The sequence below is a fragment of the Columba livia genome, chromosome 14, assembly GCF_036013475.1.
Source record: "Columba livia isolate bColLiv1 breed racing homer chromosome 14, bColLiv1.pat.W.v2, whole genome shotgun sequence".
NCBI lineage: Eukaryota > Metazoa > Chordata > Aves > Columbiformes > Columbidae > Columba > Columba livia.
In genome coordinates, this window is record NC_088615.1 from 6,463,093 (window position 1) to 6,478,186 (window position 15,094).

A 15,094-nucleotide genomic window follows, 5' to 3' on the forward strand; every position below is an offset into this window, starting at 1 on the left:
TTTCAAAAACTCATGCTGATACATACAATTTCCCACGACAGAAGTCTCTATGATCCTGAAGTCCAGGTGTGTCTTACATAATTATTTCATACATCCTATTAGAAAAGCATCCAGTTGCTGTTTGGTGCTCAGGCTAAATTCTAGTTGGTGCTTTGGTGGCAAATGAGAGGCATAACTCAATAGCAATTGATCAGTAATTATACAAAATTACAGTATGCTTTTGTGATGCTTTTAAAAGAAAGTGTCATTTTGCTACTCAGCCTGACTAATTTCTGGCTCACATTGAATCATTGTGCCATGTTTGCAGCTCATTAAAGCCACACTTACAGATCTCTCACCACTTCAGCTTGTTTTCAGTAGTGAAAAGGAGGAACGATGCTTTCTCCAGGCTTTTGCAGTACCTTCTGAGTTGCCTTGTGGTTATGTGACTTTGTCAGAGTAAAGCCAGCCCTGTAGGCTGAGCAAACAAGCCAGCTCAAATTCTAGCACCATAAGGGAAGCAATGTCTCTTAGTCTATGAAACTGATTTAACATTTGGACTTACAAGTCTGTTTTGTTTTCTCAAGTACCAAATGCCCAACTTTAGGTAAGATCATTGGCATCATTGCTGAGCAGAATCATCAGGCTCCCAAAAGGATTTGGGATCTTCAGTTAATCTGCTTGACAACTTTGAAATTGATCTGCCATCTGGTAACCAAATATACCCAGGGAATAAAAAACCCTTTGGCTGTGAGTGAAGAGAGAAACAATAGGTCTGTAACATTCCCCTTCCCTCCTTCTGCCATGAAGAAAAGCAGAATCTTTTGTTATGATTGGATTTTAATAGTGTTCTGATGGACCAGAAACAGTAGGAATTATATGTCACATTAAAAGGCTATGAGAAATGTAGCAGAAGGAAATGAAAGCCTCTCCTGCACTTTTTTCTTTTCCTTTAATGAGAAAATTCAACAGTCGTTATTTTTTCTGCCTTTCGTTTTTGTATATGTGTGTTTCCTATCAATTTATTTAAGGAAAGGCTTGTTAGGCCATCTTCCTTCTACCTTATATTCTGAGAATTCTGAGCATGCTGGTGACTATTAACAACTCTAACTTAAGGCAATTTGGCATCAAACTTGAATGACCAGCCTAGTTAGGAGAAAAGAGTCATACTTCTTCAGATGACAATTCACTGAAAGAACCGAACCTTCATATCCTTAGCTCTCTCAGACAATGCTTTTCTCTGCTAACTGTATTTGAAGACCAGGTTCCAACACCTTCCCAAAGGTTTGCCCTCTGACACCAGAACAATTAAAAGTGTTCTTCCACATTTCATTGCGAAATAACCACGCAGAACCGGAGACATACATTAAAAACACTCCCACTGCTCACATTACTCTCGATTTCCAAAGCACGCAGTTAAATATAAACCGGCATTTCTGAAGTAACATTGTGGGTGCTGTCCCCAAGATATTCTTCCATCAATAAGGACACATGATCATAAATTAAATGAAGTACGCTCCATGGCAACCATAATGAACAGCATCACTTCAAATGCTGCCAAAATGGCAATATCTCAAATTTAATATTGCAATACGTTAGCTGTTAATTAAAGAGCAAGGGCTAGTTTCAAAGAGGAACTACTAAGGTTTTAAAAATATGCCAGAGATAACGCGTTCCATGCATTGCTAATTATGTAGGCATCTTTTAAAACAAGCCAGAATTAATTATGCATCTGATCCACCCACAGTAGAAGGGAATAATTGAATTTCTTGCAAAATTTCGGCACAATAAGAGGCATTGTATGGGCTGCACATTCTGTGCTACACTACACACTGTGGTGGAAATGGGCTTCCATGCTGCAGTTGACTCAATGGGAAGGCTGCTGCCAATTAACACTGTTAATACATGTTAATTTAAGATTTCCCTTTTCCAACTAATTGATATCTGATTAAACGCAGAATAGGTTTTTTAAAGTGTTCATTAAATAGCTAAAATTTCCTTACAAGTTTCGTGTTTTATATAAGGCCACAATCACAAAATATGTAGCTCATGTAATTTTCAAATCATTATAGAGTAATTGGACTTATCAGTTACATGCTAATTAAACTTCAACTGCTCTTTCTGCAATCAATTGACATTAGATAGATGCACGGTACCCATCTCATTATGTTTAAATGGAATAGCTAAGGCATTTAAAATATAGTGTGGCAGACAGAGCGTAAAAGCATGTCTGTTCTGTTATGTGCACAGCACCTGCAGCTCTTACAGCTATAACAGAGAGAAAAATCCAGAAAAGTAACCAAAACAACCAGCCATTAGAGCAGGCTTCAAAACAGTTCCAAACATCTGGTTTAACACAGATATTTTGCCTGCACTGCGCTCTGTTATTCCATTATATTGTCACTAATAACAAACTTGACCAAGTTTATAGCTACTTTAGCATATCCACAATCCACCAAAGTTCACAGTGTCCCAAGAAAATCGTTTATATTCACTGGCAGATTGTACATATGTCAGAATATGGAGCAATCTATTTTTTGAGACCTGCTAAACTTGCTGCTTGCCTGTGTGCTGCTTCTGCCATACAATAGTGAAAACCCCATAATTTCCACAGGAAATAAATCATCCACAAAGAAAAGAAACAAGGGAGGAATCTCTGATGCTTCCCAAATTTGTATGTGCTTTCCTCACTGGGTGGCATATTTTGATAATGACATGGAAGATTTGGTGACATCATATACTGAGGAAAAAAACAGACTTATATTCACTATTAGATTCACTGGCTTTTGGCCAGGAGTTGCATGATTGGATGAAGGAAGCTGACAGCAATTGTAAATATTCCTAGTAATTAATGAGATAAAAAAATATAAGAAAATATCAGCTGCATTAATGACATTTTCAAGCTTTCTATCTGCTAGCACTTTTCTCTGACACTGTGCTTAGTATCACTTTGCTGGAGTTTATTTTGGTGGCTGGAATCAAGAGAAATTCAAAGTAATTGTCTTTCAAGAAAAGGGAAGGGGGGAAAAAAAGAAACGCAAGCAAGTTTCCCTCTTGCGGAAAGGAGAAAAAGCCTGCTGAGCTGCATGAGAAGTTTGCCTGAATACAAATTGTGGGATTTGATTGTAAAGCTCATCAGCTAGGCTGGAGTTAGAGCTCCACTGTGGCCCAGATGTGCAACCCCGAGCATGGCCCCTGTTCCTCGCTGCGGGAGCCTGCACCAAAATAAGCAGGTATAACCTAGCACACATACAGATTTCTAACCCACAGGGACCAAGGCAGTGCTCAGAGGGGTTTTCTTTATTGTTTTGTTTTGTTTTAAATTTAGTTTTTTAAGATATATTTCTACAAATAAATATTCCGTAGATATGACTTTTCAAGCTGATATTCTTGTAGCGCTAATTTACCAGCATTTTCTGAGTTCAGAGTTGAAAGTCAGGCTTGAGTTTTATGTTTTTTAATGAAAGCCTGAGAATTAGTAGGAAGATCTAGAAAAAATGTCACAGTCGATTACTAATGTGATGCTCTTCAAATACAATTAAATAAGGACGAGTATTTGCACTCATTGCAAACAAGTCATCTTAAAATAGCTAATCTGTCTGTTCAAGAGAAAGCTCATTTCTATGACCTATGTGAATAAAATCCTTTTTAAAAAAGCTCTTCCTTTAAAAAAAAAAAGAGAGAAAAATAATTCTAAAGTGTGCCTGCAGTTAACATTAACTTCCAGCACAAGGAAGATAATTATTTGCCTGAAAGCTAAAAAGCTAAGAGCTTTATGTTTCTTCTTAATGTCATAAGACTAATTGTTGAACCTTACAATGCTGTAGCACTGATTATCCTACCTCACTTTGGGTTTAAAAAAAAAATTCTCCAGACCTTTTGCCTCCAAAGCACCGTACCCAAACAAATCCTCTAAAGTCAGCAAGGGTCCAGGTTGGTGGCACCTATTTGAAGGAAACCTCAAGTGTGAAAACTCTGTCTGGAGAAGCTGCTGGTCACATTTTGCTGCTGCTTTGCCTCTCAGTGAAATTTGGATATTGGTGGCTTGGGCAGTCACCACTCCCAGCTTTATTTCTTTGTCTTGAAGCTGACAGAGAAGGTCAGAAATCTGCTCCCACCCTTCCCTTGCAGTTGCAGAACCAGGGCTGTGGAAATCAAGGGAGTCCCTGAGTTTTGAATTACATCACACTTCTTAAAATTATCATTCACCTCCCTGACACCATCCCATCATCACTACAGTAGAAACTCCTTTGCATTTGTTTATATGTTTAAGTGAAAAACAGGATTAGAGCTGACATATACCTTACTATCTGATTACCCCTGATTTGGGCGATAAATCTGCAAAGAGCTACAAAACCAGATAGAATCATATTTCACTATTATTCTACTTTTTTTTTTTTAATATCAAAACAATTCCCTTAATGGCACACTGATTTCATTTGTGTATTGATTTTTTTTAAATTGTGATTTCTTTTAATCTTACAGGAACTATAGCCTTTTAAATCACTATTTCACTGAGAAGCTCCAAGAACATGATCTGCTTAAAGGTATTGTATGCAACAAGATGTACTGGTGCTATTATTGCTGTTATTAGGGGTGTATGTTATGGTGTGAATGTCATTTGATGTGTATTATGTGAACAAAAAAGAAAAATGAAACAAAGCCTTTTCCCTTTCTGGTACTTTGCCCTCTCACCATTTTTTTTCATATATTTTTTCATTACTTCCAATAACTGTTTTGATTTGGATGAGGGGAAGATGACATCCCCAGTAACATTGTCATCTTGGACCATTTCTTCAGGAGGAATGTGACTCAATGTGACTTCAATTCAAGCCAGCTGGGACCTGGCTAAGTGGGAAGTGGCAAATATTTTAATTTTGAGCTGTATAAATGAGTATTTTCTTGGGTTTTTTTTGTATGTATGGCACACTTACATCCTCATGCAACTCTTTGGACTTTTGCATTTGGCAATTAAACCCAATTACAACTGTATTTAGCATAACGGAATTTAGCAAAGTGCCATGAAGAGAAGGCTGACTGACATTTTTCCTGATAAAACTTCACTTTCAATTGTCAAACAACAATTGGGACAGAAATTCTCTGCCACGGTTCAGCTTTATATAAAGTTTCAGCTCAGGCTGTTCACTACTTTACAAAGTTAAAAACAGGTAGACTATATTGCACTCACAGTAAAATAAACTTTAGAACCATTTCACATATTTTTTCCTTTCTTTACTCCTTTGAATAATTTTGCAGCTTTCTGTGAGTAACAGGATCCAATACAAATACACACCATAAATACACCATTGCTTTATACAACTGCATGCTGTTTCCATTGTTATTTAATAAATTGCCCTTTCTAATATGAATTGCCCTTCATTTTGACTTGCTTTGACTTGCATTGACTTCATTTTCACCTGCTACCATGCTGCGCAGAAATCTGTTTTTTCTAGAATTTTCTAGTATGGATTAGTTTATAGGTTTCTAGTGTAAATTTGGGATGAATTGAGGTAATTCTGAGTTGTCCAGCTTTTTAAGGCAGCCCATATGACCGCAAGCATCAGCATGGATTCTCATTCCAGCCCAGTTGGCTATTTCTCTCTGTTCCTACTGATGTGCTTCCTATTGCAAGTTATTTCCTTTACTCTCTCCCCTTCCCCCTATCATATATAATTTTTACCGCTACACAACGTATGAAACTGAAAAATTCATCGTGGAATTTAAATTAAAGGTTGCTGCCAATGTTTCACCTTCAAATGAATGTAGCTTTTAATAAATTATATCAAGTCTAGGAGAGGTACCATCGTGATTCACTCTGGAACATCTTGAGTGCTGGGGTATGCCAACAGAAATAATTAACTTCAACAAGGCTCTCTATTAAGATGCAGCACGCACGATTAAAGGAGTTGCAGTTTTGAACAAATGGTTCAACATGTTGATGTCAAATGGAAGCGTTCTCCCTCCTCCACCGGCTTGGCAGCCGTTGGACTTCATTACGAGGAGCAAAACATAAAAACATGCAGACAGGTGCACAGCAGCATTATGGATTCCATAACAAGGCAGAGCAACAGCTTAGTTTTGCCTTAACAGAGCAGAGACAGAAAAAGACCATCCAGAGCCATGAAAAGGATTTGGAGTGAGCATTAGTCAAAAATAATAATAATAATAAATTTAATTAAAATATTAGCAATTCACTGTATGAGCAATGCATCCAAAAATAAGGGAATTGCCAAAATATATAAAGTGATTTGTGTCTGTTGTCCTAAGCAAGCCTGTAGGGATGTTTAAAATGAAATTGTGTCTTGAATTGGCAAAGCAACAACTCTGTTACCCAGCTTAAAACAAAAATCAAGAATTTGGCTATTGATACCTACTGCTTAAAGACCAATTCCCTGATGCTAAATATGTATTCAGAGGCTAATTCCCACTGAAATCAAGTTGCCAAAGTTCATCTCAAAGTGTCTCCTTAACTTACAGTTTTGGAAGTGCAAAATGGATGGACAGACACTTAAAACACTCACAAATCATGTAGATCAACTGGAATTAGGTTTGTTCTTGCAAATGAGATTCATCAGAGGGCTTAACACTACCACATCTTTTCCCTATATATGAAGAAAAGTGAAATCAGGCAATTGGTCATGCAGGGCACAAGGGCAAAGACCAAATGGGGACACCTTCTGCTGCCCAGAGGAACATAAATAATAAGATACTAATGATATTAAGTGCCATGTTTATTTTCCCATTGTGAAGTGACCTTGCCCATGAAGAATTGCCTTTCTTTAAACAAAGCACCTTTCAAACAAGTTCATTACAAAACCATCTGAGCGCTCCTGACAGTCAAGCTGGTGTGTGAGACAATGTCAAGTTACTCATCGTGAATAAATTACCAAATGAATATAGTCTCACTTTTGCTCTTGGTTTGTTGGGTTTTTTTTGCTCATGTGCTAAATGTAACTCCAGTGAATTTACTGATTCTCTTTGACTAAATAGCCCACATGAATTTGGTTTTGGGGTGTATTACTGCAGCATTTTGATTCTGTGGGTGAAACAAGGGCTTCAGCAAAGGAATGTATAAAAACTATGAACAGAGAATGGTAGCATACACCCAGTCCCACTAAACCTATAATGTAAATTTCCAAGACCATAAACCATGCCAGGAGTGAGACCACAAGATGAGCAATGCTTTTGGTTGAGTCAGTGACTAAATCGAAACTAGATTCAGGTCTTCTGGAAACTGCTAGACTCATAGTACACGCTAGAAGAAAATTAGGGATGGTAAAAATGAGAGGTAAAGAACACATGGATGAAGTAAAGAACACATGGATGAAGTAAAGAGCACATGGATGATTTACAACTGCGTTGGAGGACCAGTGGTGAATTGAAAATCAGGTTGCGGCTAGATTATACTGACTATCTAATTTTCATTCTCCAGATTTTTTGCAAATCTCAATGAGGTACTACTCAAAGGGGGTGAGAGATTTTTCTGTTGCATCCTTTTTACTGAAATGTTCTAAACAAGAGAATGAAGAAAGATGAAAAGTGTGCAATTAGTGGATAACAAAGGAATAGCTGCAAAAATGACTACCAATACACAAGACTTCAGTATTCACAAAAATGCAACAGCATGCAAACAACAGAAAAACAAAAAAACAAAACAGAGGAAAAAGGTTTCATACATGCCCCAAAGCTGGCTTTCAAACAATTTTCACTGTATCCTACTCACAGCATTTGGCTTGTTGGCTCTGAGTTTTTCTGTTTCTAATTGTCTTCCTTAAATGAGCAATTAGTCAAGTCTAAGTTAATGCTTAGCAAAGTAAAACTTTGCCAGGAGTCAGCATCTTTGCAACCTTTGAGATTGAGGGAGTCTGGTACGACAGGCTTTGCTGAGTGACTTCTCCCATCATCTGAAATCCCATTTATCAGCTCGATTTAGACATCTTTTGAAATGCAGGAGAGATGAAGAGTGAAGACATTGTCCTGTCAGGGTAGTTCATATCAATTCCTTTAGACTAAAGATTGAGAGACTTAATCATCTCTATTTGAGATGACAGTGAACTATCATACTCTCAAATCAATAATGATCAGGGGGATGGATTAAGAATATGCCTGAGAAAGGGCTGTTGCTCTCTATCGCTCTCCATAAGGCAATTTGGAATCGGGGTTAAGTCCACAGGGAATTATCACACATCTGGGATAAAAACTGAAAGGGCTGATCGGATTAATAGGAGTTTGATGGCCTGAACATTTTCAGGGGAAAGAAAACTTTCTTTTTCCTCCTATTATCCCCAACTGCAGAAGGGCTGAGAGATGCTGGAGAGGGAACATTTTGAACTGAAAAGGCAAATGTGGTGTCCTGCTCACAACAGCTATTGCCAGCGTTTGCATGGAAAGGAATCTCCCAGAGAAAGAAGGAAAAAAACCAACTATTAGACTACACAGATGTATAGCAACCGGTTTGTCAGCAGAACTTTAATGATAGACTTATCACAAAAAGAGCACAGAAGCATCTTGTGACACACGTGCTTTCAAATAAAGCAAATGCTTGTGTCTGCCTTGATATCTAAACCAAAGTTAGCATTAAATATTTTATGTAATTTTTTTTTCATTCATGTATAACAACAAAAACAAACAAAAAAAACCTCTCGTGGAGGAAAATAGGAAAAAGGAGAATGAAAAAATTCCTCCAGACTCTGAGTCTGTCTTGTCTCAGATGCTGGTAACATGAAGCAGTCGGCATTTCATTTGGCAAGTGTGACAGAACAATCAGTCCCCAGAGCCAAATGCATGGACCTCTACACAGGAATTAAGGACTAAACTCTCGAACTGAAGGCTATAGCAGACTCCTATTTTTAGTGCATTATTCATGGAGAAGTACAACCAAGACATGCAGATTATAGGATTACATGATCACATCCTCTCTCCTGGGGAGACTGAGTCTGAACTAATGTCGATGTCATGTGCCACCTCCTCCTCCCCATTCAGTCTCTCCATGACACCATCTGTTTCAAGGCCATATATTAAGTAACCTTTTGTAGTGCCTCCTCTTGCATAAATCATTTCACAAGCTGAAATGTATCTTAAGAAATCAATTAGCTCAAGCAAATTAACCATGTGGCCTTGCACCTACCTTCTGCATTTACTTCTATCTTCTCCGTTTATCTCCTAACTTCTCATGGGGTGTCTCTTTCCTGCTGTGTGATCACTGATGTCCTGAAATAATTTTCGAAGTTCCATATCACAGACCAGGATGATGCAGAACATAGTCAGGGACTCAAATGCCTCCATCACACAGGTTGGCATTTAACCAGTTTTGAGGCCAGATTCCAAAACAGTACAAATTCCTAAATGAACAATGGAATCATTTTACTTTCTCATTCTGGGATATTTTCCTCCATGTCAAGGAAGATTTAAGTACTTTTGTGTTCTGTGTTCTAAGGCTTAGTAAATTTGTACAAGAATAAAGTTCTTATTTCCTTCCGATTTCTCCTTTTTGCTGTACAGTGCTCAAACAGCTCCTTTCTAGGATTCTCTCTCCACGACTGGGATCATCTGTGCCGGGCACTGTCTAAAGAAGCAACATTTTGATGTAGAAAACATGCCTCTTACCTCTTTTTGTTAACCAGAAGCATGGTGATTGCAGATTAATCACAGGTTGTGAAATATATCAACTAATACCTGTAATAAACAGACAATCAATGTGCAATTTGCATTTTCAAGAAAAACAAGAGTCAGTGTCAGCCATGTGGTAATTCATGGGAGAGGATTATTTTTCTTTTTTTCATGTTTTATCAGGGAAGAGAAAGAAAACAAGTGCGATCTTCCAGTTTTATACTCAGAACAGTGCCATCTCTCCTCTTTTACAGCTATCTGAGCCTAAGAGCTGAGCAAGGTCTTGCCCCCTATCAATACACTATTTTCACGTACTTTGCACAATAATGTCTAAAATATGCAGACTTCTCAATTTGCAACAATGAACACCCCTATTTCTAGGTTCCGATATCTAAAAGATATTTACCTAACACCGTCAAACAGCCACAAATATTAGGAGCTACTGTTCTCATAGCAGCTAGTTTATTGCTTATGTGTCATCTCTATGGGCTATACCATCCACAAATACATCTTGAAGGATAAACTGAATTTAACCTGATTTCATACAGAAGGAGATATTTACTGAAGAGGAATATAGTTCCTAATCCACTGGCTTTAGTTGTATACAGCAAGTGACTCCAGTACATTTTTTGGCAAGTCTTTGCTGCATGAGCCATTTCTAGAAATCCAGAGCATTTCTTAAAGAAGGTGCTCTCTAAAAACTGCAGGGGCCAAGGGATGATGAGATACTACAGGCATTGTAAAGGAGCTTTGGGAAAACACAAATCAAGCCTTTCTTCAGTCCAGCAGACACATGTATAACCATAAAACCGAGAAAACATTGTAAAATGTTACCCCGTCCGCAGCAAACAGAAAGTTAGAACAGTTCTTACGCAAGTCAGCCCTTTCAGATTCACGGGTGTTGATTCTTATTTATTTCTTTGTCATCATGCTGCAGCTGGATACAAACCTCGTAGTTAAAGCATTCTTTCTCTGAAGCAGCAGTACCAAAAATAATGAACTGAGCAAAGCTGCTATCGGGTGGAGAGGAGATGGATAGCGGAGTGTTCTGCTCCTCTGCCAAGCGCCCTAAGAGGCTAGGATAACAGCAGCAGGACCAAACTGGCCTGTTCTCCGGTGGTAGGTTTTTGCAGAGCTGTTGAGAGGTTTGGGAAATGAAATGAGTTTTCTGGGAGCTCACAATGAAAAATCATACAAAGAAGGGCTGTTATGATACTGTCATTCTATATCACACCAAGTTTGGAAATGGAACACTTCTCTTGTGACTCCAGAACAACAATATTTTTTCTGATGCATCTTGTATTTTAAAATGCCCTCCCTAATTACAGCTTCACATAAGATGCAAATCTCCAACATTCATAAACAGTGCAATTTTAAAGTGTCAAGCCAGTAGCATCCAAAATTCTGTTATAAGCAGACTATAGAGCTGGTAAACAAATAGCTCTTCCCTCTCATAGTCACAGGAAATGTGGTTGTCATGCAACCGAAATGCAGGTGAACATGTTCATGTTTTTCTCCCATTTCACAGGATACTCCAGGCCACCCCAAACTCTCCCACCACAAAAAAGAACAGACAAGGGGGGTCACAGAACAGGATCTCAGATCCCTGACTAAGAGGAGCCTAAGGAGCTGGCAAAAGACTGGTACAGTTGCTCTGGTAGATCAAATCTGGACTACAGGATTGGGAGCTCTCTGTTAAAAAAATGACATGCAACAGCTGAAAGCAAAAATGCTTTGTAAAAGAAAATACTTTTCATAAAACCTGCTCCCAGAACTTCTGGGTTTATTTGTTCTATCCGCATAAAAAGTAATGGCCGATACATCGTGAAACACAGATAAATGATACAGGTTTCCTCATCATTCTTAATAAGGATGAGTTACTTTCTGGCATTAAGTGATATTACACTAAACCATAAAAGATTTAGCTCCTATTTTCTCAGTATATTACCTTTAATTATTTCATTTTCACTTCTGAATCACCAGTCTAAAGGAATTACCATCCCAGCAGAGTGCAAGGCCCTAATCTAACATCTCATTTCTAGCGGCAGCAAGAAACAGAGGAAGATGCAAAATCTCGACCACAAGCTGTTCTGAGCAATCCCTCCAGAGGTTTCCACTGAGCCCTCAAAGGTATGGAGAAGTCTGACTGAACAGTAATTTATAATCCTGCCCACACACTGTTTTGATTATACCTTGAATATTTGTATTTATTCACTGTTCATGTCAAAAGTTCTTAAGCTCATCCTTGTTTTAGAGATTCGGGGTGAGGAATTTTGGGTATCAAAAGGCTCAGAAATTTTAAGACACTTCTGGCAATCTTAGCAGGCCCAGTAAATTTGAGTTTCATATTTCCCCTTTCCATTCCCTTCCCTTTACTGGGAAAGGAGGAAAGAGGGTGAAGGATAAAGATTTCTTGTTGAAGCTTCCTTTGAGGTAACTAATTCACACATTTGCAGGAAAACTGAAACGTTTCCTTTAAACAGTTTGCTATAGCAACCATTTGCCTCCCTCTTTTTCCTTCAAGTAGGAAATCTGGAAATACAAACACAGAAAATGCTTTAGTGAAGATTTCAAAAGGCAGAAGGGGTCTTGTGGTGAGAAACAAACAGTTTATGATGCTGTTTGAAGTCTCACTGGAAAGCAATCCTGCCTTTGCTGGCCAGACAAAGCCTTTAAAATGCCTGTATTGGCATGGCAGCTAGAGCCTTCTATAATAAACCTCCTGTTTGTTTTTTTTTTCATGACCATATCTGCTTGTTGCATAGAGAGGAAACAAAATAGAGGGGCGCTAAGCCACTGGAGAGTGTAAGTCAGTTAACAAAGGTTGTCCTAGGGAGAAAGCATGCACAAATGTACCACCAAAATGATTGAATATCTGTAACTTTCCTTACTTCCAGCTTCCATCACAGCTAAACATGCCAGAATCCACAAGGTACATATCCTCATTGCACCCTGGAAATTGCTATTGACACATGGCAAATGAGAAACCCAAGCCCACGTATGCTGAGGGTTAGATTTTTCAAAAGGATAAAATCACAGTAGGGAACTGAAGGCAGTCCCTTGAATCCTAAGCTTGTTTTTTTCTCCTGCACTAGTCAGTCATTTTGTGAGCTCTGATTTATTCCTGTTAGAAAAACAAAACACAGCAAAAGAAAGCCCAAACCAAGTATTCATCTCATATTGATCCAAATTCTTTCGCTTAACTCATAATTTCACTCCTTCAGAGAAAATGCATTTCTGTCCAGGCTTCAGCTAAAATGCTCCAAGAGATGTATTCTAAACATATATTCTAAAAGTTGTCATATGCCTCTGCCTCCTCTATTTGGAGAAAATGGAAAAAACAGAAAAGCTAATAGAAGAGGAGCTGAGTATTTCAGAAATTTGTATTCTGCTTCTGCAGACCCAAGGGAACGCAACAATTCAGCTAAAAATGGGTAGTCATTTGTTTTTTGTGTTTTTCATTTGCAAATCCCTGGAATACTTTGAGCTTTAATCATATCACTAAAAGGAGATATTTTCTGCATTGTGAATCACTGGATCACAAGGGCATCATCTATGCTTGGACAAAGGCTTTTCATGATGGAACTCTCTAACCAGTATCATCAACTAAAATACACATGTGCTCTTGGGTGAGTGGAGCACAATACACACCATGATTTCAGGATAGGATATCATGTAATCACCATACATATTACTTTACTTCCTACATTATGCCAGGAAATTATAATAGAAAGTTGTTAACAACATCTGGAGCTGTATTAATAGACTTAAAGGCTGGGGGGAGGCAGAGCCTCCAGCAACATTAATGTAGGCTTAAAGGCAACCCACACCTGAGTAATTTCTTCACTAAATTTTCAGTTTCATTGATAACTCAAACGTATATGCATTGGTCGTAAATAATTATAGATTCAGTACACAAAAAGAAAAAGAATGGGAAAAATGAGAATTTGAAGTTATTAATTCCTAAAAGAAAGTACTGAATAAAGAGTCAGAGGTTCCAAAAAGATTAAGCAAAAAAAGTGCTGAGGAGTCCTCCAAGCCCTGTTGGGAGTCCTCTAAAAATAAAGGTAAAAGATACAAAGAAATAGTCTCACTCTTCGGATTATGTTAACTAAATCATGATTCCCTGTTTGAATCTGAAACTTTACTTAAAATGGAAGATTAATTTCTCTAATGAAATAATGGAAAGAAGCTGAAAGAATATTACAGTTAATGATGTTTTCTCCTGACCACACAGGTACCTTTCCATTTTTTTTTTCTTTTTATTCCTATAAAAAACACAAGCTTTATGCAAAGTAAATCAGAACTGCCATTTCCTTTGAGTGATTGGGAAGGGAAGGTACAATGGGAAGAAGAATATCCTGGAGGTATTGTATTCACTATTCAATCCGAAATTTACTGGAAGAGGGTTTCCAGTGCTCCTCACTTACAGGAACTACTCTAAGAAAGAAGAATTTAGGGTGAGCAAGTTGATTTTATTACAGTCTTTTCCAGTGCATTGCACTGTAATAGAATGTTCATTCATTTACAGAGAAACACATTTCCTGAGCTCTGTTTCAAAGAGGATGGTGTTTCCAATCATTAAATTGTGTACAGAAGGTAGTCACTTTGATTCCACACTGTTAATTTTATGTAAAACAGACCCCTATTGATTTCCTGCACCTTCCCAGCCTTCAGCGGAAGTTACACGCACTCCATCAAGAATATGAAAGAGTTTTTTCCATTAACTGGAAGTCTAAAGAATGGTGCATGATATTTGAGACTACAATAAGACCATGTATTAGAAGAGCAGGGAGAAAGAAAACAGGAATGAGGCACTTTACTGCAGATTTTGTGCTTCCAGCCAGAGAGTTTATTGAGTGATCTGCTTGGGAATTCACCCCAGCATATTCCTCTTCACTTACTCTATGCAATTCCCAGAAGTATTCATCAATTCTAACATTGTCCAATATAAGTTTTCGTTTTCTTTTCTTGCATGAAAATGTTAATGATCCCTAGAACCATTTCTTTTAACTCATCTCTCTCTCTCAATAATCTGTTGTCACCACCACTAGAAGGAAGTGCCACTATACAAGTGGACAGCTGAGGAACTTCCCTGTGGAAGTAATTTCTCTTCTTTTACGACATAATTTAATTGTAAATTATTCGAGGTAGGTCTCTGTGTTGCACAATCTAGTTCTCTTTCTTATAATTCAGTCACCTGATAGCTATTCAAAATGGAAAATAAAAATTTAAGTTTAGAACTACTGTAATTTTCTCTTTCCTTTGCCTAAACTCAAACAAACATGAGCACTAAAGAATACTGAAATACTTATTTTAAAACACATCTTTTCCTTCTAAGAAAAGCACAAGATATTTGTTCAGTTATACACAAGTTTCAGAGAGGTTACATCTGCTTCACGAGAGTTTACATTTGCAGTCAGAGCTGCAACACAACAAATTTGCTAAATCAGATTTTGAGTACTTCAAATGGAAAACCTTGAGAGATTGTCCAACTTCTGTAGCA